Here is a 26,481-nt window from a genome sequence, read left to right on the forward strand (position 1 = left end):
TGGGACGTTGTCTCAGATGAGAGTGATAATTGTATGAGTGGATTCAGATATTAATCGCTTTCATTTTTTTCAGACAGTCTTTGTTCCTCACCCAGACAATCTGGCCTTGTTCTTTACATTCTTACACACACTTGCAAACTTCCCTAAGCACTTCCCCTCGGGGGAATCCCCGCCGCCATTTTGAAGTGCGTTCCACTTCGTGGACGAGGGAAGTTTATATGGACAGACCCTCGCTCCCTCGATTTTGACCAAGGGAGCGAGTCAACGGCCCTGTCCCAAATGGCACACTTCATGTGCACTTTCGGTCTTGTGGACTCACAATGGCTTCCGCATGTCCGTTAAGTCCACGAGACCGTAGGGTGTCCCATTTGTCATTCTGGTCATTTAGGGTTTAGGGTGACATTTGGGACAGGGCCTACTTCATGTGTCACTTCAGGCAGCTTCATATACCACAATGCAATACGAATGTGACGTCACCGCTTATCGCGTTTAATTTACCCCACCACAAACAACTCTATGATATTTTAATTATTTTAAAAAACATTTAAAACAACCCAAACACACCTATATACATGTAGAATGCTGCATTAAACAATTTCGTAAAGGAAAAAAATTAATAATAAATCAGAAAGTGATCAAGGGCTTAGGACGTTCCAGTTATGCCAGGAGTGGGCACTCATGCAACGCAAGCAATGACGCACATCCGAGTGAACGAGATGGAGGGAAGATAGTGTAACACCTTCTGTTCGCACCACCCGCTCCAAGCGAGGCTCGAACCCGGGTCCGCCGGCATGAGAGTCAGACGCTCTTACAAGGAGGCTAAAGGCTGTAACCTCTAACATCAGTCGCTAGAGCGCCTCTTGAGATCAGAGGAGTGAGGTTTACTCGCACAGAAACTACAGCCCTGCATTTCTGCCCGAGCCCGACTTTTTTACGCCCCTAGGGCCGGGCTTCGGGCCAATTTTCCCGTCATACCTCATACGCGGGCCGGGCTTCGGGCCTTTTTAGGCTTCTCCTTCATTTTATATTTTAGACATTCAATGATTAAAATGAGATGTGCTGCGCTGGTGGAAACAACATGAGACCATGATATCGCGAGTCCGCAACTGTGACTCGCACAGTGTTTAGAGAAGGAGTAAAGCAAGCCAACATGCAAACTGGCACAGGTGAAACTGAAAATAAACTAAGTCTTAAATGCTCAAAAACACAACCATCTTCATTAAAACGAATGAGACTAAAGGCTCTTACCAGTGTTTAGGTCGCTCGTCCTCATAATGCGGTCTTTGATGTTGAAATGAGCTGATGAATAAAATGCTTATATCGGTTGCTTTCATTGACATGAACTCCGTTAAATGTGCATATAGCGCGGGAATTGAAGATCGGATTTATATTAATTTCACGGAGAGGTGTAAGGTAAGACAACCTGCATATTTTTTTTATTTATTTATTTGTTTCGATTGTGTAGCCCGTTTCGTTTGCGCGCGCCGTTGCGATCTGCCTGCCTCATCTTGTCAAAAATGCCTTTTTACTGTGATGGTGGTGATAGTAGGCTAAACGTTTAAATGACGCTTTAAGTGTTTTATATGGATTTTATAAGCAATTCAAGTGTTTATTTCAGAGGCTAAAGCGTTGGGTTAAAGGAACACTCCACTTTTTTTTGAAAATAGGCTCATTTTACAAGTCCCCTAGAGTTAAATAGTTGAGTTTTACCGTTTTTGAATCCATTCAGCCGATCTTTGTATCTGGCGGTAGCACTTTTAGCATAGCTTAGCATACATCATTGATTCTGATCAGTCCATTAGCATCTCATTCAAAAAATGACCAAAGACACTTGCAATATTTTCCCTATTTAAAACTTGACTCTTCTACAGTTACATCGTGTGCTAAGACCAACTGAAAATGAAAAGTTGCGATTTTCTACACCTATATGGCTAGGAACTACTTTCTCATTCCTGCGTAATAGTCGCGGATCTTCGCGGCCGTACTATACCATAAATTATATTAAGCCTTAAAGTTCTGCATAATTAAGGGCGTGGCCACTTTGAGTGACAGGTGCCACTGCGGTCACTACTAGACTTTTGTTTGCTGTCTGTCTCCACCCACATCCCGCCTCTTTGCCCATTTTCGATTATCCGGGAGTGATGCGCGGTGACCCGCTGCCAAGATGGCGGCGGCCGGCTCCGCCCACTTTGGGCTTCAAAAATGCTCTTCAGAAACCTACAGGTGACGCCATGGACACTACGTCCATTGTTTTATACAGTCTGTGATTCGCCATCTTCTGGCCAGATGTGGGAATTCACTCGGCCTGCAACTCTCATAGTGCATTATGGGTATTCTCTTGAGCTTACAATCGTTATCGCGGTGCATTATGGGATTGAATGAGTGCACTCAATTACGTCCACTATGGTTTCGGACACCACTACAAATGACTGTGCCCTCAAATAGTGCCCTATTTAAGGGTATAGGGGGCGATTTCACAGCCAAAATGCATTGAGTTTCTGCCATGTGATTGGCTGATTAGATATTTGCATTAATGAGAAGTTGAACAGGTGACCTATTAAAGTTGCCGGTGAGTGTATAATGTTAGTTATACAATACACACTATCATATCAAAGGGTTGGGGTCGGTATGATTAATACTTTTATTCAGTGAGGATGCATTAAATTGATTAAAAGTGACAGTAAAGATATTTATAATATTGTAAAATATTTCTAATTAAAATAAATACAGTTTTTTTTAAATCTTATATTCATCAAAGAATCCTTAGAATTAAAATGTATTGGTTTCCACATTGATAATAATCATAAATGTTTCTTGAGCTCAGATCCTCATATTAGAGTGATTAGTGAAGGGTCATGTGACACTGAAGACTGGAGTAATGATGATAAATTCAGCCTTGATCACAGGATATAAATTACACTTTACTATATATTCACATAGAAAACAGACATTTTAAATGATAATAATATTTCACAATTTTTAGCATTTTTACTGTATTTTTTATCAAATAAATACAGCCTTGGTCAGCAGAAGAACTTCTTTCAAAATCATACAAAAAACATTATTCAGTTATTGGTATTGATAGAGTTGAACTTCATCAACTCTATTCTTTTGAGGGAAGAATGTCTTTCGTCTAAATTGGATTGAGTTTGATATTGAGATGTAATTTTAAGAAAAATGTGTCTTGTCCTGCTATAATACAGTCAGACTGCTGTTTCTCCTCATGTTGGCCTTGAGACATCATGTCAGAATTCCTCTGGCCCCTGATCCTCCCTCGCTGTGGAATCTGAGGCCCCTGGAGAAATTTGACATCCACTCTCCAAAAAGTGTGTGGAAGTCCAGGAGACTGTCTGACAGACGCACCCCCCCCCCCCCCCCCCCTCTCCTCCTCCGTCCAGAATTCCAGAGCCGCCGCTGTTTGCGGAGCCGGGCCAGATCTCAGACGGACTCTGATGGCCGGTGCAGTGTTTGGGCCGTTCCTCAAAGGAAGAGCCGAACAAACGCTGGTCTCTCTGATCTCTCATTTTTCTACCAGCTCTATCAGTCTGTCTGTCTGTCTGTCTGTCTGTCTGTCTGTCTGTCTGCTTGCCTGTCTGTCCATCCGGACACTTCTGTAGGCAACAGGATCCAGGATTTAGGATCAAACAGGACATGTTTCCCACTATTTGCTTTCAACCAATCAAAATGTACATCAAACGACAAGCCAATTGCATGTAACAAACTATCTATCTATCTATCTATCTATCTATCTATCTATCTATCTATCTATCTATCTATCTATCTATCTATCTATCTATCTATCTATCTATCTATCTATCTATCTATCTATCTATCTATCTATCTATCTATCTATCTATCTATCTATCTATCTATCTATCTATCTATCTATCTATCTATCTATCTATCTATCGTTCTATCTATCGTTCTATCTATCTATCTATCGTTCTATCTATCTATCTATCTATCTATCTATCTATCTATCGTTCTATCTATCATTCTATCTATCTGTCTGTCTGTCTATCGTTCTGTCTATCTTATCTGTCTATCGCTCTATCGCTCTATCTATCTATCTATCTATCTATCTATCTATCTATCTATCTATCTATCTATCTATCTATCTATCTATCTATCTATCTATCTATCGTTCTATCGTTCTATCGTTCTATCTATCTATCTATCTATCTATCTATCTATCTATCTATCTATCTATCTATCTATCTATCTATCTATCTATCTATCTATCTATCTATCTATCTATCTATCTATCTATCTATCTATCTATCTATCTATCTATCTATCTATCTATCTATCTATCTATCGTTCTATCTATCGTTCTATCTATCGTTCTATCTATCTGTCTATCTGTCTATCTATCTGTCTATCTATCTATCTGTCTGTCTGTCTGTCTGTCTGTCTGTCTGTCTGTCTGTCTGTCTGTCTGTCTGTCTGTCTATCTATCTATCTGTCTGTCTGTCTGTCTGTCTGTCTGTCTGTCTATCTTATCTATCTATCTATCTATCTATCTATCTATCTATCTATCTATCTATCTATCTATCTATCTATCTATCTATCTATCTATCTATCTATCTATCTATCTATCTATCTATCTATCTGTCTATCTGTCTATCTGTCTATCTGTCTATCTGTCTATCTATCTGTCTATCTATCTATCTGTCTGTCTGTCTGTCTGTCTGTCTGTCGTTTTGTCTATCTTATCTATCTATCTTATCTATCTATCGTTCTTTCTGTCTGTCTGTCTGTCTGTCTATCTATCGTTCTATCGTTCCACCGTTCTATCTATCTTGCACAAAACCTAAACAAAATGATCGCTTGTCATACAGATCTGAGTTGTTGCTCTCGTTTGCACCTGAGAGCCGTTAGGCAACACTTGTATGAGGAATGTAAATCAGGAACACACTCCCATATTTCATTTCCAGCCAAAGGTTCCATTCCTCCCTGCTTTTATGGATCAACATTTTTGTAGCCTAGAATAAAAGCTGCATATTAATTTACTTGCATGGCTAACACCATCACCTGCAGCCCCATGCGCTAATGTTTGCTAAACAACAACGACTAATCAGAACACTTTGAGTAAATTAAACAATACTGTCGATATACTTTTCATATTAGATGTCTAAATATTTACTTAAGCCCTTAAGAGTTCCCAACTGTTTTGCTTTGATCTGCTCCATAATTTGCTTAGCGTGTATTGATCTTTCTCCAGCGCAGTAAAACACATGTGGTACTCAGAGGGCCCGAGGAACCAGCCAGGACTCGTCCGTCCTCATCAGAAGGCGTCGGAGAGATTTGGTCCCCTAGAGTTTCGGAAAAAACTCAGACACACAAGAATTCACAGAGAAATTTGGGGTTCTATTGTCATTGAGGGTTTCAAATTAGGGATGAGCTTGAGCACCCATGCAATAGTGCAGACTCGCTCGATAGTGGCTGCGGTCTTTAGCATCCTTGTTAGCACGCCTACATTTTGACTCCTAAATTCTGGTCGTGTCATGGACAACAAACATGCCAGACTACGCTTTGCTTTACGACCAATCATTGCTTGTCGTCTGTAACAATGTGTGTGATGTCATCGAGGAGGCGGAACTAGTGTTACGGCAGCTAATAAGAGCTGTCTATGCTAGAGATTGCTGTCTTTAGTATCCTTGTTAGCGAACCCGCCTCCCACGCCGTAGACACCGGTTCTAGTCCTTCTTGGAACAGGTCGAGTAGGACCGGTTACATTTGGTGCCGTGACCCGGATGGAGTGAGGTTTAGTGGGGGGAGTGTAATGTGGCGTTCACACCGGACGCGATTCGCGCGAATAATTCGCGTGTACATTTTGAGTTTACTCGCGCGAATCACGCGTGAAATTCGCGCGAATCGCGCGTGACATTCACTGCACAACAGATGCGAATTCGCGTCATGGGCGGGGCTTCCGCCAGCAGCTCGTTGAGAAATGGCTGACATGGGCTGTGTTTACATGTCTTTTTTTTGTTCATATCTACTGTTAATGTGTGACAAAACGTAGTTTTAAGACTTTTTCAGTCGATAATGTAGTTGTTTAAAGCTCAAATCTGTGGTTTATTTACATAAACAGTGCCTATTTGAACATTTTATCTGCCGTTGTCGGAGCTGTGAGCTCCAGCGGACAGCGCGCTCAGCGCATGTGAAAGCCGGCGAGGGCAACCTTTCCTCGGCCAGTCCTTCTGCCGTCTGCCGCTGGCTCTGATGTCTCTGTGGTGTGTCTCGAGCTATAATTCGTCTTGTAACGGCCGATCTTTGGTCTCATGGATCTATAATTTGTTCCCTGGCAAATCGTTTAGGCTGAGGGCAAAGATAAGTTTCATTACCTTATATTTTTAGGCTATAACTGTACGTTGCAGTTGTAACGTTAGCCTACTAGCACTGACTTTGAATGTTTGACTGCATTGTTTGCTTTATTTCATGTATAGCTTGTTATACATTACTTATACTTTTGTATTATTGATCATACATAAACTTGCATTTAACAAAAAGAGACTGGGTTGTGTTTCATGTCATTTAATGTTATCACAGTGATAATCATATTGTCTGAACCAGATATTAATATACAGATTTTCTCCTCATTGTTGTCACTACTAGAGCAAGCTCCTGATTGGTTAACGTGGCGCGAAATATCCGCCAAAGTTCAGATTTTTCAACTTGAGCGTTTCGCGCGATTCACGCGATTTGCGCGAATCGCGCGTTCAAAACGCTCAATTCGCGTCCTTCGCGCCGCCTCAATCGCGCGAATCTCGCCGCCTCATTCGCGCGAATCGCGCCGCAGAATGCCATTTCGCGTCTCTGCATTGACTTAACATGTAAATCACTCGCGCGAATCGTGTCCGGTGTGAACGCACCATAACGTAGGCCATAAGAGCTGTGTGTGTAAACCTCACTCTCCTGAGGCGTGTTAGCGGCTTATACTAGAGGCTGCGGTCTTTAGCGTCCTGGTTAGCACGCTTGCCTCCCACAACGGTTCCAATCTTGCTTGGAGTGGGTCAAGTAGGACCGGTTACATTTGGTGCCGTGATCCGGATGGGAGTGAGGTTTGGGGGGGTGAGTGTAACGTAGGCCATAAGAGCTGTGTGTGTAAACCTCACTCCCCTGGCCTCAAGAAGCACGCAAGCGACTGACACTAGCGTCTGCAGTCTTTAGCGTACTTGTTAGCACCTCCCACTCTGATACGAATCCCACTTAGAGCGGGTCGAGTAGGACCGGTTACATTTGGTGTCATGACCCCGATGGGAGTGAGGTTTAGAGGGGGAAGTGTAACATAGGCCATAAGATCTGTGTGTGTAATCCTCACTCCCCTGGCCTCAAGAGGCGCTCTAGCGACTGACACTAGCGGCTGTGGTCTTTAGCGTCCTGGTTAGCACAGGCCTGCCTCCCACGCCGATCCGAATCCCGCTTGGAGTGGGTCAAGTTGGACCGGGTACATTTGGTGATGATAATGAGGTTCAGGGGGGTGAGTGTAATGTAGGCCATAAGAGCTGTGCATTTAAACCTCACTCCCCTGAGGCGCGCAAGCAAATTATACTAGCGGCTGCAGTCTTTAGTGTCCTTGTTAGCACGCACGCCTCCCACGCCATAGACAGCATCCCGCTCGTGGAGGCGTCGTGGAGGCACACACGGAAGACAAGAACAAGTTGGATAAAGATGTTATTTAGATTTTTTTTTCAGCAAAAAAACTATTGTCGTCGCATCGTAAAATTATTGTAGAGTCACTGTGGTGAGATGGACTTTGTAACGATGTTTTAAGTGCCTTTTATGGGTCTTGTGAGTGTAAATGTACTGAATGCCAATGGAGGCCTATCTGAAGCCTTTCTCAGCATCAGCTTTACACTAAAATATCTTCATTTGTGTTCCGAATATAAACGGAGGTCTTAAGGGTGAGGAATTAATGACAGAATTTTCATTTTTGGGTGAACTAACCCTTTAACTGATTTAAAATCGCCTACAGTGTTTTCCACACATAGACAAATTTGTGGCGGTTTAATTTTTCAATTAAATAAATGTTCTATATTTTAGTTTAATAATATTTATTGAATATTTTGAGGATATCTTTTGGTACTTAATAGGCCTACTATTTCTGCAAGAATTATGGTCCATTAATGACCACTTAAAATATTTTGCATTATTTATATTACAATTAGTGCAGTAATTAAGGTTAAAATAGAGAATTCCAATGCAAAGAGGCAAATTAGAGTCATTTTGTGGCTGGAAAAATAATCATTTTCATTTGTGAAGCCATGGTTTACCCACTATAGGTTCTTGTATGGCTCTTTAATAAATATACATCTGTCTGTTGCTCGAAAACGTAATGCAGATCATAACTGCTAACTTATTTTTAGGTGTTGCATTTGAATAAATATTTAGACATGATCAAACACTAGATTTCTTTAAATGTGAAATTTTAAAAAGTTGATAACTTGCATCCTAATATTTTGAATGATACTTATATAAGCAAACACAAGAGAATATTAATGAATGCAAGCAAATATAATTTAACCCAAGAAAAGTTTCAAATAGTGCTAAAAAGACAAACTTATTTTCCCTTATATGTACAGTAGGCTATATATGTACAAATTCATACTGAATCAAGATCGAAATCGATATTTGTGCCAATCCCATGTACCCGCCTGCCCGCCCCCACAAATTGGTTTCTAATCTGTGGGAAACACTGGCCTATATAGTCTGCAAAATGCATGAAATGGCAGTACTGAAACATTCAATAGATGTAATTCCAATATAAAAAAGATAAAAGATACTGCATAGAACAAACATATTGGGTAACAAAGTCCATCTGCACTTAATGTAATCTATTTTTATCAATACTTTTCGGTATTGAATCAAATATGTCTCTGGTTGACATTTCTCTCGCATCTTGAATTGATTGTTTTTCACTGAGCTCATTGCAGTGCATTCTGGGATTGCCTTCGCTGCAATGGATATATGAGATGCTTTTAAGTGTATCTTAGAAGGCAGCATAAAGACCTCATGGAAAAGCTTTTGCATCTTCGCTGGGTTTTGGAACGGAGCTTTAGTTTCACTGTTTATTGGTGAACATCTGTTTTTAAAAAGTTATATTTTCCACTTAGTAGGTGGTATTAGCTAACTTTCAATATAAAGTGATTAAAAAAACTGTTATCTTATTGCATTTTGGAATGGAAAGGTACTTTCTCAGACAACAACATAACACACCCTTCCTCTGTGGCCCTCGTCCTTCTGTGATTTTCTTTCTCTTCCCTTCTTTTTTTCCTTCTCTCCCGCTGTGTTGTTGGCTGACCTTGTCAGCTTTGATGAACGGCTGGCGATCGATACAGGGTTGGCCCGGAGCGCTTTGATTATGGCTTGATCCAGTTACAGTGCCCCTCTCTCTGGAAGCCTCTTCCCTTTGAAGCTCAGCGGCTGTTGTTATTTCAGTGGAGCGTCTTTACTCAGACCCTCATCGTCCTGCAGCTCAGCACCAACATGTGGAGCAGCGATGGGTTGGGATGTGTGGTGCTCTGTTTCTCATCATCGGTCTGTGCGTCCGTCCGTACATCTGTCCATACATACATCCATCTTTCTGTCCATCCATACATCCATCCATCCATCCATTCATCCCTCTGTCCATCCTTCCGTCTGTCCGTCCATCCGTATGTCCATTCATCCGTCCGCACATCCACCCATCCATCTATCTGTCTGTCTGTCCGTCCATCCGTCCGTACATCCGCCCATCCTTCCCTTCCGTACATCCATTCGTCCGTCCACACATCCATCCATCGTCCCGCCCGCCTGTCCCTTCCATCCATCCCTCTGTCCATCCTTCCGTCTGTCCGTCCATCCGTATGTCAATTCATCTACCCTTACATCTATCCATCCTTCAATCCATCTGTCCGTCAATCCATCCATCATCCATACATCCTGTTCGTTCGTCCGTCCATCCATCCATCCACCTGTCTGTCCATCCATCCTTCTGTCTGTCCGTCTATCTGTCAATCCACCTGTCTGTCCATCCATCCTTCTGCCTGTCCGTCTATCCGTCAATCCACCTGTCTGTCCATCCATCCTTCTGTCTGTCCGTCTATCCGTCAATCCACCTGTCTGTCCATCCATCCTTCTGTCTGTCCGTCTATCTGTCAATCCACCTGTCTGTCCATCCATCCTTCTGCCTGTCCGTCTATCCGTCAATCCACCTGTCTGTCCATCCATCCTTCTGTCTGTCCGTCTATCCGTCAATCCACCTGTCTGTCCATCCATCCTTCTGTCTGTCCGTCTATCCGTCAATCCACCTGTCTGTCCATCCATCCTTCTGTCTGTCCGTCTATCCGTCAATCCACCTGTCTGTCCATCCATCCTTCTGTCTGTCCGTCTATCCGTCAATCCACCTGTCTGTCCATCCATCCTTCTGTCTGTCCGTCTATCCGTCAATCCACCTGTCTGTCCATCCATCCTTCTGTCTGTCTGTCCATCCGTCAATCCATCTGTCCATCCATCCATCCTGTTCATCCATCCTTCCACCCGTCCATCCATCCATCCCTCTGTCCATCCATATGTCCATTCATCTACCCTTATATCTATCCATCCGTCCATCTGTCCATTTGTTCATCCATCCATCCATCAATTCTTCCTAATGTCCGTTCATCCTTCTGTCCATCCATCCATCCTGTTCATCCATCCATCCTTCCATTTGTCCATCCATCCATCCATCCATCCTGTTCGTCCGTCCATCCACCCACCCATCCATCTGTCCATTTGTTTATCCATCCATCCATCAATTCTTCCTAATGTCCGTTCATCCATCCATCCATCTGTCCATCCATCCATCCTGTTCATCCATCCATCCTTCCATTTGTCCATCCATCCTGTTCATCCATCCATCCTTCCATTTGTCCATCCATCCATCCATCCATCCATCCTGTTCGTCCGTCCATCCATCCATCCATCCATCCACCTGTCTGTCCATCCATCCTTCTGTCTGTCCGTCCATCCGTCAATCCATCTGTCCGTCCATCCATCCATCCTGTTCATCCATCCTTCCACCCACCCATCCATCCATCCATCCTTCCCTCTGTCCATCCGTATGTCCATTCATCTACCCTTATATCTATCCATCCATCCATCCATCCATCCATCCATCTGTCCATTCGTTTATCCATCCATCCATCATTCCGTCTATCCATCCATCCGTATGTCCATTCATCTACCCTTATATCTATCCATCCGTCCATCTGTCCATTTGTTTATCCATCCATCCATCCATCCATCCATCCTTCCTAATGTCCGTTCATCCATCCATCCTTCCATTTGTCCATCTATCCATCTGTCTGCACATCCATCCTCCGTCCATCCGTCCTTACATCCTTCCGTCCATCCATTAATCCTTCCGTCCTTTATAAAATGGGGGATGTGATGTAAAATATTGTAAAATTTGAAATCGTAGGTAGCCTATACATCTTTTGTGCCCTTTCAGGCTTGTGTTGGAAACATCAGTTACAACATTTAAATCCCACTACTGCAGAAATCACACTTCAAGACCAATCACCAACTCCATATCCTGAATTTACAGAACATATCACTGTTATCAATTCATATCAGGAACAATTCCAAACTATATTTCATAATATAGAATTATTGAATGTGTTGTAAGCTGCAGTATGAACCAGTACTATATGATCTCGCCTGAGTTAATGTGTCTGTGTGGAACAAATCAAACCCAGTGTTCGTCCCTGTGTTGGAGATTCATGATTTAAAATCTTCATGTTTACTGCGACAACACTAGAACGCTTCGTTAGAATCAATGCAGGTCCTTTGATTATAATGCGAGCGCTCTGATTGGTCAAGGCGCCGCTGACGTCAGGGGATCCGTCGCTCGCGCTGTGTGTGCGCAGCCTGGTTGGCTCTATGGAAGCGCTGGAGTTTGTTGCGTCGCGTCGATGGAGTGTTTGAACGCGCTCCGTTGTTCTCAGCAAACGCGCGTTATAACTCGCTCGTTTCGAAAGGATTACAGCGTGTTATTGTGACTGAGGAATATTATTCTGCCTCCGCTCATGGAACGGAACTCTTAAAGCAGACTTTAAGTTTGTTTACGGAGTCTCGGGCGCGTTTGTTTGGATGTTTGTGGCGCAAAAGTTTGTCGAGTCCAGAAGTAAATAACGCGGTTTGGAGACACAGTTGGCGCTCGAGCAGATGATACAGCGACTGAAGAAGATATATCAACATAATATATGATTACATCTTAGCCTGTCTCACCAAAAGGCTCTTTTAAATCAGTTTGGGTTTATGTAATGAGTCTGAAAGGAATGGAAACCTGGGATCTGTCCTAATCTCTGTAAGTGACCAGAAGTTTGGCTTTTGTTATCTATCTATCTATCTATCTATCTATCTATCTATCTATCTATCTATCTATCTATCTATCTATCTATCTATCTATCTATCTATCTATCTATCTATCGTTCTATCGTTCTATCGTTCTATCGTTCTGTCTATCGTTCTGTCTATCTGTCTGTCTGTATGTCTATCTATCGTTCTATCATTCTGTCTGTCGTTGTATCTATCTATCGTTCTATCTATCATTCTGTCTGTCTGTCGTTCTATCTATCATGCTATCGTTCTGTCTTTCGTTCTATCTATCTATCGATCGATCGATCGATCGTTCTGTCTTTCTGTCTGTCTATCTATCATTCTGTCTGTCGTTCTATCTATCTATCTATCTATCTATCTATCTATCTATCTATCTATCTATCTATCTATCTATCTATCTATCTATCTATCGTTCTATCGTTCTATCGTTCTGTCTATCGTTCTGTCTATCGTTCTATCGTTCTGTATCGTTCTGTCTATCGTTCTGTCTATCGTTCTGTCTATCTGTCTGTCTGTTTGTCTGTCTATCGTTCTATCTATCATTCTGTCTGTCGTTCTTTCTATCTATCTATCGTTCTGTCTGTCGTTCTATCTATCATGCTATCGTTCTGTCGATCGATCGTTCTGTCTTTCTGTCTATCTATCGTTCTGTCTGTCATTCTATCTATCTGTCTGTCTGTTCTATCGTTCTATCTATCTCTGCGTGTCTGTCTGTTCTATCCATCTATCTATCCATCTATCTATCTATCTATCTATCTATCTATCTATCTATCTATCTATCTATCTATCTATCTATCTCTGTCTGTCTGTCTGTCTGTCTGTCTGTCTGTCTGTCTGTCTGTCTGTCTGTCTGTCTGTCTGTCTGTCTGTCTGTCTGTCTGTCTGTCTGTCTATCTATCTGTCTGTCTGTCTATCTATCTGTAGTTTAATTAAAGGAATGAATGTGTGTTTTTCTGGTCACTGCTCGTCCTGTTCTTATCCTGTCAATTATGTTAAAAAGAAAATGATCTACAACTATAGCTTGTGCGTGTCTGAGTGTTCGGTGTTACTTTTTTTGTGCAAATTGTTCACAGTATGGTCCAGGTTTTGTTGGCATATTGCAATAAATCATTGCATTAGATGATAAAATATCAATACAATAAAAATCATGTACTGTTAGGAATGATAGCGCACAAACACTTGCACGATTTGGATTGATAATACATCAAGTGTTGAAAATGAAGAGCTTCTTCTACAACAGTAGTGCATTTACACCTGTGGGAACTTCAGGAGAAGCCATATATCTACTAAAGAACACCATGGAAACATTTGAGACACATTCAGATCATTTTATTATCTAATGCAATAATGCTTACGTAATAAGTGACTTAAAGGCACAATATGTAAGATTTTGGAACTAAAATATCCAACCACTAGAACAGTGTTATTTATTTTGTTGAATATTATCGTAAACCATGGCACTCAAAAGGGACAGTAAAGGCCCAAATGAAGTGTTAAATTAGTTTTTTGTTTTGCAAGATTAACGTTAAGATTTAGTAGTGTTTAATGTTTTATGCTAGTTTAGAAGAGTTTCTGTTATGTTGGGTTTCCATCATGTGACGAGTGGAGCATGAGCTTAGTTTGACAACAGATATACTGTATGTTACATGTTTTATATTGCTGTCCTCATTCAGCAAGTGCTATGCTAATGCCATCAAAGCATTGTGTAACCAATTGATGGATAGATGCACTTTTATGATGGATGGATGCACTTTTATGATGGATAGATGCACTTTTATGATGGATAGATGCACTTTTATGATGGATAGATGCACTTTTATGATGGATAGATGCACTTTAATGATGGATGGATGCACTTTTATGATGGATGGATGCACTTTTATGATGGATAGATGCACTTTTATGATGGATAGATGCACTTTTATGATGGATAGATGCACTTTTATGATGGATGGATGCACTTTTATGATGGATGGATGCACTTTTATGATGGATAGATGCACTTTTATGATGGATAGATGCACTTTTATGATGGATGGATGCACTTTTATGATGGATAGATGCACTTTTATGATGGATAGATGCACTTTTATGATGGATAGATGCACTTTTATGATGGATGGATGCACTTTTATGATGGATGGATGCACTTTTATGATGGATAGATGCACTTTTATGATGGATAGATGCACTTTTATGATGGATAGATGCACTTTAATGATGGATGGATGCACTTTTATGATGGATGGATGCACTTTTATGATGGATGGATGCACTTTTATGATGGATAGATGCACTTTAATGATGGATGGATGGATGGATGTACTTTAATGATGGATGGATGGATGGATGCACTTTTTTAATGGATAGATGCACTTTTTTAATGGATGGATGCACTTTTATGATGGGTGGATGCCCTTTTATGATGGATGGATGCCCTTTTATGATGGATGGATGCACTTTAATGATGGATGGATGGATGGATGTACTTTAATGATGGATGGATGGATGGATGCACTTTTTTAATGGATAGATGCACTTTTTTAATGGATGGATGCACTTTTATGATGGGTGGATGCACTTTTATGATGGGTGGATGCCCTTTTATGATGGATGGATGCACTTTTATGATGGATGGATGCACTTTTATGATGGATGGATGCACTTTTATGATGGATGGATGCACTTTTATGATGGATGGATGCCCTTTTATGATGGATGGATGCCCTTTTATGATGGATGGATGCACTTTTTAAATGGATAGATGCACTTTTTTAATGGATAGATGCACTTTTATGATGGATGGATGCACTTTTATGATGGATGGATGCACTTTTATGATGGATGGATGCCCTTTTATGATGGATGGATGCCCTTTTATGATGGATGGATGCACTTTTTAAATGGATAGATGCACTTTTTTAATGGATAGATGCACTTTTATGATGGATGGATGCACTTTTTTAATGGATAGATGCACTTTTTTAATGGATAGATGCACTTTTATGATGGATGGATGCACTTTTATGATGGATAGATGCACTTTTTTAATGGATAGATGCACTTTTTTAATGGATAGATGCACTTTTATGATGGATAGATGCACTTTTTTAATGGATGGATGCCCTTTTATGATGGATGGATGCCCTTTTATGATGGATGGATGCCCTTTTATGATGGATGGATGCCCTTTTATGATGGATAGATGCACTTTCATGATGGATAGATGCACTTTTATGATGGATGGATGCACTTTTTTAATGGATGGATGGATGCACTTTTATGATGGATGGATGCACTTTTTTTAATGGATGGATGCCCTTTTATGATGGATAGATGCATTTTTATGATGGATGGATGCACTTTTTTAATGGATGGATGGATGCACTTTTATGATGGATGGATGCACTTTTTTTAATGGATGGATGCCCTTTTATAATGGATAGTTGCACTTTTATGATGGATGGATGGATGCCCTTTTATGATGATGGATGCACTTTTATGATGGATGGATGGATGCACTTTTATGATGGATGGATGCACTTTAATGATGGATGGATGGATGTACTTTAATGATGGATGGATGGATGGATGTACTTTAATGATGGATGGATGCACTTTAATGATGGATGGATGCACTTTTATGATGGATGGATGCACTTTAATGATGGATGGATGCACTTTCATGATGGATGGATGCACTTTTTTAATGGATAGATGCACTTTTTTAATGGATGGATGCACTTTTATGATGGGTGGATGCCCTTTTATGATGGATGGATGCCCTTTTATGATGGATGGATGCACTTTTATGATGGATGGATGCACTTTTATGATGGATGGATGCCCTTTTATGATGGATGGATGCACTTTTTAAATGGATAGATGCACTTTTTTAATGGATAGATGCACTTTTATGATGGATGGATGCACTTTTTTAATGGATAGATGCACTTTTTTAATGGATAGATGCACTTTTATGATGGATAGATGCACTTTTTTAATGGATGGATGCCCTTTTATGATGGATGGATGCACTTTTATGATGGATGGATGCCCTTTTATGATGGATGGATGCCCTTTTATGATGGATAGATGCACTTTCATGATGGATAGATGCACTTTTATGATGGATAGATGCACTTTTATGATGATAGATGCACTTTTTTAATGGATGGATGCCCTTTTATGATGGATAGATGCATTTTTATGATGGAGAGATGCACTTTTATGATGGATGGATGCCTTTTTATGATGGATGGATGGATGCACTTTTATGATGGATGGATGCACTTTTATGATGGATGGATGGATGCACTTTTATGATGGATGGATGCACTTTAATGATGGATGGATGGATGCACTTTTATGATGGATGGATGCACTTTAATGATGGATGGATGGATGCACTTTTATGATGATGGATGCACTTTTATGATGGATGGATGGATGCACTTTTATGATGGATGGATGCACTTTAATGATGGATGGATGGATGCACTTTTATGATGGATGGATGCACTTTAATGATGGATAGATGCACTTTTATGATGGATAGATGCACTTTCATGATGGATAGATGCACTTTTATGATGGATGGATGCACTTTTATGATGATAGATGCACTTTTTTAATGGATGGATGCCCTTTTATGATGGATAGATGCATTTTTATGATGGAGAGATGCACTTTTATGATGGATGGATGCCTTTTTATGATGGATGGATGGATGCACTTTTATGATGGATGGATGCACTTTTATGATGGATGGATGGATGCACTTTTATGATGGATGGATGCACTTTAATGATGGATGGATGGATGCACTTTTATGATGGATGGATGCACTTTAATGATGGATGGATGGATGCACTTTTATGATGATGGATGCACTTTTATGATGGATGGATGGATGCACTTTTATGATGGATGGATGCACTTTAATGATGGATGGATGGATGCACTTTCATGATGGATGGATGCACTTTTATGATGGATGGATGCACTTTTATGATGGATGGATGCACTTTAATGATGGATGGATGCACTTTTATGATGGATGGATGCCCTTTTATGATGGATGGATGCCCTTTTATGATGGATAGATGCACTTTCATGATGGATAGATGCACTTTTATGATGGATGGATGCACTTTTATGATGATAGATGCACTTTTTTAATGGATGGATGCCCTTTTATGATGGATAGATGCATTTTTATGATGGAGAGATGCACTTTTATGATGGATGGATGCCTTTTTATGATGGATGGATGGATGCACTTTTATGATGGATGGATGCACTTTTATGATGGATGGATGGATGCACTTTTATGATGGATGGATGCACTTTAATGATGGATGGATGGATGCACTTTTATGATGGATGGATGCACTTTAATGATGGATGGATGGATGCACTTTTATGATGATGGATGCACTTTTATGATGGATGGATGGATGCACTTTTATGATGGATGGATGCACTTTAATGATGGATGGATGGATGCACTTTTATGATGGATGGATGCACTTTTATGATGGATGGATGCACTTTTATGATGGATGGATGCACTTTAATGATGGATGGATGCACTTTTATGATGGATGGATGCACTTTAATGATGGATGGATGCACTTTTATGATGGATGGATGCACTTTAATGATGGATGGATGCCCTTTTATGATGGATGGATTGGTGGATGCACTTTTATGATGGATGGATGCACTTTTTTAATGGATAGATGCACTTTTTTAATGGATGGATGCACTTTTATGATGAATAGATGCCCTTTTATGATGGATGGATGCCCTTTTATGATGGATGGATGCACTTTTATGATGGATAGATGCCCTTTTATGATGGATGGATGCCCTTTTATGATGGATGGATGCCTTTTTATGATGGATGGATGGATGCCCTTTTATGATGATGGATGCCCTTTTATGATAGATAGATGCACTTTTATGACGGATGGATGCACTTTTATGATGGATGGATGCACTTTTATGATGGATAGATGCACTTTTTTAATGGATGGATGCACTTTTATGATGAATAGATGCCCTTTTATGATGGATGGATGCCCTTTTATGATGGATGGATGCACTTTTATGATGGATAGATGCCCTTTTATGATGGATGGATGCCCTTTTATGATGGATGGATGCCTTTTTATGATGGATGGATGGATGCCCTTTTATGATGATGGATGCACTTTTATGATGGATGGATAGATGCCCTTTTATGATGGATGGATGCCTTTTTATGATGGATGGATGGATGCCCTTTTATGATGATGGATGCACTTTTATGATGGATGGATGGATGCACTTTTATGATGGATAGATGCACTTTCATGATGGATAGATGCACTTTTATGATGGATGGATGCACTTTTTTAATGGATGGATGGATGCACTTTTATGATGGATGGATGCACTTTTTTTAATGGATGGATGCCCTTTTATGATGGAGAGATGCACTTTTATGATGGATGGATGCCTTTTTATGATGGATGGATGGATGCCCTTTTATGATGGATGGATGCACTTTTATGATGGATGGATGCACTTTAATGATGGATGGATGGATGCACTTTTATGATGGATGGATGCACTTTAATGATGGATGGATGCACTTTTATGATGGATGGATGCACTTTAATGATGGATGGATGCACTTTAATGATGGATGGATTGGTGGATGCACTTTTATGATGGATGGATGCACTTTTTTAATGGATAGATGCACTTTTTTAATGGATGGATGCACTTTTATGATGAATAGATGCCCTTTTATGATGGATGGATGCCCTTTTATGATGGATGGATGCACTTTTTTAATGGATAGATGCACTTTTTTAATGGATAGATGCACTTTTTTAATGGATAGATGCACTTTTATGATGGATGGATGCCCCTTTATGATGGATGGATGCACTTTTTTTAATGGATGGATGGATGCACTTTTATGATGGATAGATGCCCTTTTATGATGGATGGATGCACTTTTTTAATGGATAGATGCACTTTTTTAATGGATAGATGCACTTTTATGATGGATGGATGCCCTTTTATGATGGATGGATGCACTTTTTTTAATGGATGGATGGATGCCCTTTTATGATGGATAGGTGCACTTTCATGATGGATAGATGCACTTTTATGATGGATGGATGCACTTTTTTTAATGGATGGATGGATGCACTTTTATGATGGATGGATGCCTTTTTATGATGGATGGATGCCCTTTTATGATGATGGATGCACTTTTATGATGGATGGATGCACTTTTATGATGGATGGATGGATGCACTTTTATGATGGATGGATGCCTTTTTATGATGGATGGATGCACTTTCATGATGGAGAGATGCACTTTTATGATGATAGATGCATTTTTATGATGGATAGATGCACATTTTTTAATGTAACTCCGATTGTATTCGTGAGAAAGATGAATGTCATGGACATGATTTCGAAAAGGTTAAATGGTCCTGTGAAAAATAGTCACACTTTGTATTGTTCGCGGTTAAAAATGAGCGCATTGGAAATAAAAGTGAAGCGAATTTCATCTAGTGGAAGCGTTTGGTACTGCGCCCAAACAAAATCTCACTGAAAGCTCATTTTTGGAGATATCAAACGCAAATTTGGAATTGCTCTCTCGTGTTAATTGGCCGTGTTTAGTATCCGGCTCTGAAACGTTGCCGTTCAGAAAGGATGCATTATTACTGCATGTGTTTTCCCTCCCTTGGCTTTCCCGTTTCAGAAAGCTCTCTCTATCTGCCTGCTTTTTAAATGGATGCGGTTCAACTGCGAACACAACCAGATTTGTTGGTGCGAGAGGGTATTTTGGACGCTGTGTTTACAGCACACACACACAGGACAGTCAGAAGGGGAAACCTGCTCGCCACTGTATCAAACGAGATCTTTCATGATCCTGGCACTTATTTTGAGTGTTTCTTGCGAAGTTTTGCCCTGCGGTTTGAGACTATCTTCGGTTTCCAATGGAGTCTTGCAGGTCTCCACCTGTCATGTAAGAACGCGGGTGATTTACTTCACAGAAAGCGCTGACCAGTGTGTATGTCTGGGCAAGCGTCCAGGATCACAACTCTGCGTTTACCTGGGTTAATACGGTTGGGTCTTATTTGACTGTGATATGCATGGCCTACGCTTTAAAACATCCAATGCAACATTTAATATCGGCCCATGTCATTCCTCTGCAACAATTTCATGGCCATGGGGGCTGAAATTCAAGCATACCATGAAACGTAGACTCCTCTGCTGTCTGTCCAATGTGTTTGAACCTGTTCTTTTCAATCAGACCTAGCCTTTGAAATTCACTTTCTTCACAAAGCCATTCTTCCTGATGTTCCCCTAGTGTTGGTAATCGAGAGCTGGTTGGCTGTCTGAACTGGTGCTTTAAAAAAAACAAAAAAAACGCAACCAAACCACAATGTTCTGGAACTATGAATCCCATTTAGTTCCTTCATAGAGAAAATTATTTTTCAGCAATAACAGTACAGACGGACATGTGTTCTTAATCTGGTAAAGCTACATCTTAGTGTCCTGAAAAAAAGAGTCATTATTTCATCTTTTAATTAAATTTTTTGCTTTAAAATCAGCGTTTGTTAAGTTGTGGTTCATCTTGAAGTTTGTTGGTTTGGTTAAGACTTTTTAAAATCTGCATGGAGACAATAAATGAGCAAAATACTTTCAGAATCAAGGCTGTCAAAAAGATTCATGAACAAACGACTCCTTAATGATTCACTCTTGAATACGAGTTACTGAGCTGAATCAATCTAATGATCCACTCATTATGTGAATAAGTTATTTTAAAGGTGCATTATGTACACATTTTTCAGTAAAATACCCAAAAACCATTAGGCCAGTGTTATATATTTTGTTCAGTTAAGTACTTACAATATCCCAAATGTTTCCAACTATTTGTAAATCGTGAGAAATTGCGTTTCCACCAGGGATATTATAGTTACAAGCTAAAACCATTAAATAAATAATTTTTGATAATTAAAAATAAAATACAATTGGACTAAAATAAAGTTAAACGGCAAAAAAACTTTAACTTATATACATTTTAATTTGGATTAATGTGCTGAAATATTAAATAAATAATAAAATATACTATATATACACATTAAAAATGACAAAAACAACCTTTAAAATGTTTAATTATTTAATAATATATAAACAATGCTCTGAATTTTTTTCAGTCAATGTATGTGTTTTAATATCCCAGTGATTAATCGTGGTTTTTAATGAAGACATTTATGGAGAAGATAAATTACTCTTATGAGTCGGTTCTTTTTAATGATTCAGTCTCGAACACATTGGTTTGAATCAATCTAATGATTCACTCGTTAAAAAAACTAAAATCATAAACAAAAAATGTTATTTGAAGATTTTTTTTTTTTACTCAGATAAAGTAAAATTAAAAAACAAAATATTTAACTTATACTAAAATAGGAAATAAGTAATAATAGAGTACAAATTAATAACTATATAGACAAAAAACAAATAAAAAACCCCATCAAAATAACTATAATAGTATCTCGTATCATCTAAGGGGTGGTTAGGTAGTTTTCAGTGTGTGTAACGGTTATCAGCAGTGTTCATTTTGACAGGAAATTTTGATATATTTTTAGTCATAGTCTTTTGACTAAAATGCCATTTAGTTTTAGTCATATTTTAGTCACCTGAATTGTTTTTTGTTTTAGTCGACTAAATATCATAAGATTTTAGTCTAATCTACTGTAGTTTTAGTCTCCTAAAATCTAATGAGTTTAGTTAAATTGTAATACATTAAGCATTTGAGCATTACATAACCGACTGTAACTTGAACTGATTTTGACACCATTTTGTTTTTGACATTAAAAATACACGAAAGAGCTCAATTCAGTTTGTTTTTTAAAAACATCTATATAGTTTTTATAACTTTGTATTTCTGTTTTAGTTAGTAGGCCATATCCGGTTAAGCTAAAGCTTCAAATAAGTTAACATTTATTTGATTTCAAGTAATGAAGATTTTTTTTTAATGGTTTTAGTGAACTATTATAACCCTGGTGCTTTATTGAATATGTGTCAAATACTGGTCTTTCCTCCTGACTATGAATTAAATGGGAATGAAATTAAATACATTTTATTGTGTAAGCAAAAACGAATATATAATGCGTGACTTTTAATTATAAACAAGCTCGAAATACACCGGGACTCTTATTTTGAAATGTCTGTGTCTCTATTGCAGTTGCAGGAGCTCATTCAAGTTCAGATGAGAAGATAAATATGCGTTGTTACAACCGTCTTAAACACATTACTATATAAACATTGTAAAGTAAACATTGTCATTATTCATCAGCATTAGTTCATAAACAATTGCCTGGTATAAATGTGTGTTATTGATTGATTATGAGCCGCTCTGGATTGGGGATGAGCCGTGTTTTCCAGCGGTTAGATCAGCATCTGTTACTCAGGACATCAGTTCTGACCCGATCTCTTCTCTAATCGACCCTCACTAACATTTTCGTCTCGTTTTTATTAGGGATGTACCGAAATGAAAATTCTTGGCCGAAACCAAGGCCGAAAACCGAAACACCGAAACACCGAAACACCGAAACACCGAAAGAAATTATGCCAATTATTAGTACCATTGCATTTATGGCTATGACTGTGTACTAACTTTACTAAAGGCATTTAGTCAAGGCATTGCAATTGCATAAATTAATATTAAAGTTTCAAAGAATAAATCAATTACAAATTATGCCAATATTTTTTAGCACATTGCAACAATGCACAGTATAAAATAAAATTCAAACTAAAATGTTTAACTTGACCCCACTCATTTGTACATTAAATAATAATGTACAGGCCTACAGAAAGGTTTTAAAATTAAATGTTCTCTCATAAAAACAAAGTGCATTTAGGTCTAGTGCATTTTAAAATTTTCTCTGTAGGACTACTGCAAGAAAGTGCATTCAGAACAAGTGCATTAGGTCTAATAATCAACACTCAAATAACATAGTACGCAAACATGTAAACTTTACATAAGGCAGTTTTTGCAATAACTTCTAAATCTGATTATAAAATAGTTTTTTATCCAATTCGTTGTTGAAATATAATCATTTATACACAGTTTATTTAACATGCATGAAATAATCAAGATATCATTAACAGGTTAAGTAGAATATAATGAATATAATGGCTAATATAGAGCATATATTTAGTGAAAGAGTTGATTTACTTTAGTGAATAAAATTCTGTGGACACTGAATGACTGCCTGAGGTAAATGTGATGCTAAAGTTACATGACATTTGTTTGGTTTACAGCAGTTATATTGACGTCTTTTCGCCGTTGAAACACTGATTGAGCGATTACACCACATATGATACGAGACAGTAAGTGTTAATGTATCCTCAACATACCTTAGATGTTCATTCATGTTTATTCTCTAGGAAGAGATGATCGCGCGAGCGCCGCCGCTTGAACTGTGATGTGATCAGTGATGCCACATTAACCCTTAATCGGCCCTCGGAGTCCAGCTGACCCCACTGGACTTTTCCTCCATTTTTAAAAAGTGTTCCCTTCATCTCAGGGCCATGAGACTCTGTGACTTTTACTAAATAATCTATCTAAACATGCACAAAACATCTGGGCTTGATTTGGTTGTTCTAAAGGTGTGTAAAAAGTTTTTTACCGTTTAAGACCCTCGGGGTCAGATTGACCCCACATTGAAAATTAATGGGAAAGTGTAAAAAATACATTTTTTTCATTTTTTTTGTCAAAAAAATTAACTAAATCCAGTATAAATCTGAAAATTTCCACATTTATATCAAGGTCTGGTCCTAGAGCATAAACACAAAGTAGAACAAACTTTCTATCTCATACTACACACACATGTACACACACACACACACAAACAAACACATGTGTGTGACTGCAACAGAGAGTATTTTTATTGAAATTGGCAAATAAAATCAACAAAACTGGCATAAATCTGAAAGATTTTCATACATAAATGAAGTACTAATACTAGAGCACAAATGCAATATGGAACAAGCATGTTCACACACACACACACACACACACACACACACACACACACACACACACACACACACACACACACACAGACACACAGACACACACAAACACAGGTGTCTGGAGCATTTTTTTGGATTTTGGCAATGAATGGGAAAATGTAAAAAAAAGCTTTTTTTTCACTTTGTAAAAAAAAATCAACTAAATCCAGTATAAATCTGAAAATGTCTACATTTATATCAAGATCTGGTCCTAGAGCATAAACACAAAGTAGAACGAACTTTGTAGAACGAATCTCATACACACACATGTACACACACACACACACACACACACACACACACACACACACACACACACACACACACACACACACACACACACACACACACACACACACACACACACACACACACACACACACACACACAAACAAACACATGTGTGTGACTGCAACAGAGAGCATTTTTATAGAAACTGGCAAATAAAATCAACAAAACTGGCATAAATCAGAAAAAATTCCATACATAAATGAAGGACAAATACTAGAGCACAAATGCAACATGGAACAATCATGAGAAAGAGAGGGAAAAGGGCAAATAAAAGAAAGATGAAAGGCAGCTCAACTTTTGCATAACTTCCCTCTGGACCTCTAGTGGATAATGTGGTCATTGCTCTCTTTCTCTTTAACTATAATTCCTAAAGTTTTTCCACAAACCTACAGATGGCGGTATTCTATCCCTAACACATAGAGCAATGTCCAAAAACTATTTATATTTATTTAAGATCATCATTCAAGTGATTTTTTTCATAAAAAAATCATTTTTAATGAGCCAATTTATGACATAGTTAAGTATTTGTGCAGTAAATAGGTAAAAAACTACCAAATACCCACAAAAACACAGCATAAATGTATAGTTCAGAAGTAAATAAAAAAAATTATATATAGTTTTCCATGTAAAAAAATTATATTTCCTTATGCAATCGCTCTGTAAAAGTTTGGGGTCTATCTGACCCCAAGGGACTCAAACGTAAACCCTACCTGAGGGACGATTAAGGGTTAAAGAGCGTCAAAACGGCATTTATCGTTTGAATTTCGTGATGCATGTTGATCGATGTTGGTGTGGGAACTCGGATTGAAGTGTGTTCCGCGCTTAAAACATGCCCACTGTTAAAGATTGCGTTGGGAAACCGTTGGGTTTCACAGTGAAGTCTGGTCCTCTTCTCATCAAGAACATGAGCTGCACTGAACACTAGCTCTCGCTGGAGCAGACGTGGCTGTTTCTCAGATATACTGAAAATCAAATGCGTCCACACCGCAGACATTGCTTCAGACAAGCACGTGCAGGTTGCGGTTTCTGTTTGCGTCATCACAACATTTCGGCCATGTTGTTTCGGTGATAAAAGTCTTTCGGCCGAAAACCGAAAATGCTAGCCTGGATGCCAGCCGAACTTAGCCCCGCCCACAACATTTTTACTCGGGCAGTTCGGTCTGGAATTGATCGGTAGAGGAGTAATTATGCCCGAACTGAAACTGTTCGGACCAATGAAATTGTCAGGGCGGCTTTAGACGATGATGGACAGATGATCAACAGTAACGTCATCATCCACGTCATCAAAAGCCGCTTGGGTTGAGTTTGTTCTAATCCTAAACGGAGAACTTGTTCGTATATGCATTCACCTTTACTATTTCTCTCAGAAATGATGATCGTGTTGGTAAGTACTCTGTGTATCCTTAAATAATTTTTTTACAACACCGGCAAAGATCGTTTGCACTCATCTTGTTCTTCTAACGTTAGGCTACTTGTTCCAGCGTGCGTGCAGACAGAGTTGCCAAGTTTTTACAACAAAACCGCCCAATTGCTAACGTTCCTCAAAACTAGCCAAAAACAAGCCCAATAGCTTTCCAGGGGGGGTTCTCCGGGAAAAAAAAGGCATTTGGGGGGTAAAATATGTGTTATTTTGGCAGGGCTGGCAGCTAAAAATCGCATTCCTGGGTTTGTATATCACATAATTGGGGTCGCTTCAACCCGCGGACATGGCAACACAGTGCAGTTGAGTTC

The 26,481-nt window shown here is 39.2% G+C and overlaps 1 protein-coding gene across 2 annotated transcripts in view; it reads left to right on the forward strand.

Moving 5' to 3' along the window:
• disp1 (dispatched homolog 1) overlaps positions 1–26,481 on the forward strand; it is a 123,527-nt gene that overhangs the window by 60,575 nt on the left and 36,471 nt on the right. The window contains exon 1 of one of the 2 annotated variants that reach the window (XM_079831994.1): positions 11,871–12,331. The exons of the other annotated variant lie outside the window; for it this stretch is intronic. The gene's annotated coding sequence lies outside the window, so the exon portion shown is untranslated. Of the gene's footprint in view, positions 1–11,870; positions 12,332–26,481 lie in introns of those variants that run through there. 2 annotated transcript variants of the gene reach the window in all.

The sequence above is a fragment of the Gobio gobio genome, assembly GCF_949357685.1.
Source record: "Gobio gobio genome assembly, chromosome: 12".
NCBI classification, from domain to species: Eukaryota; Metazoa; Chordata; class Actinopteri; order Cypriniformes; family Gobionidae; genus Gobio; species Gobio gobio.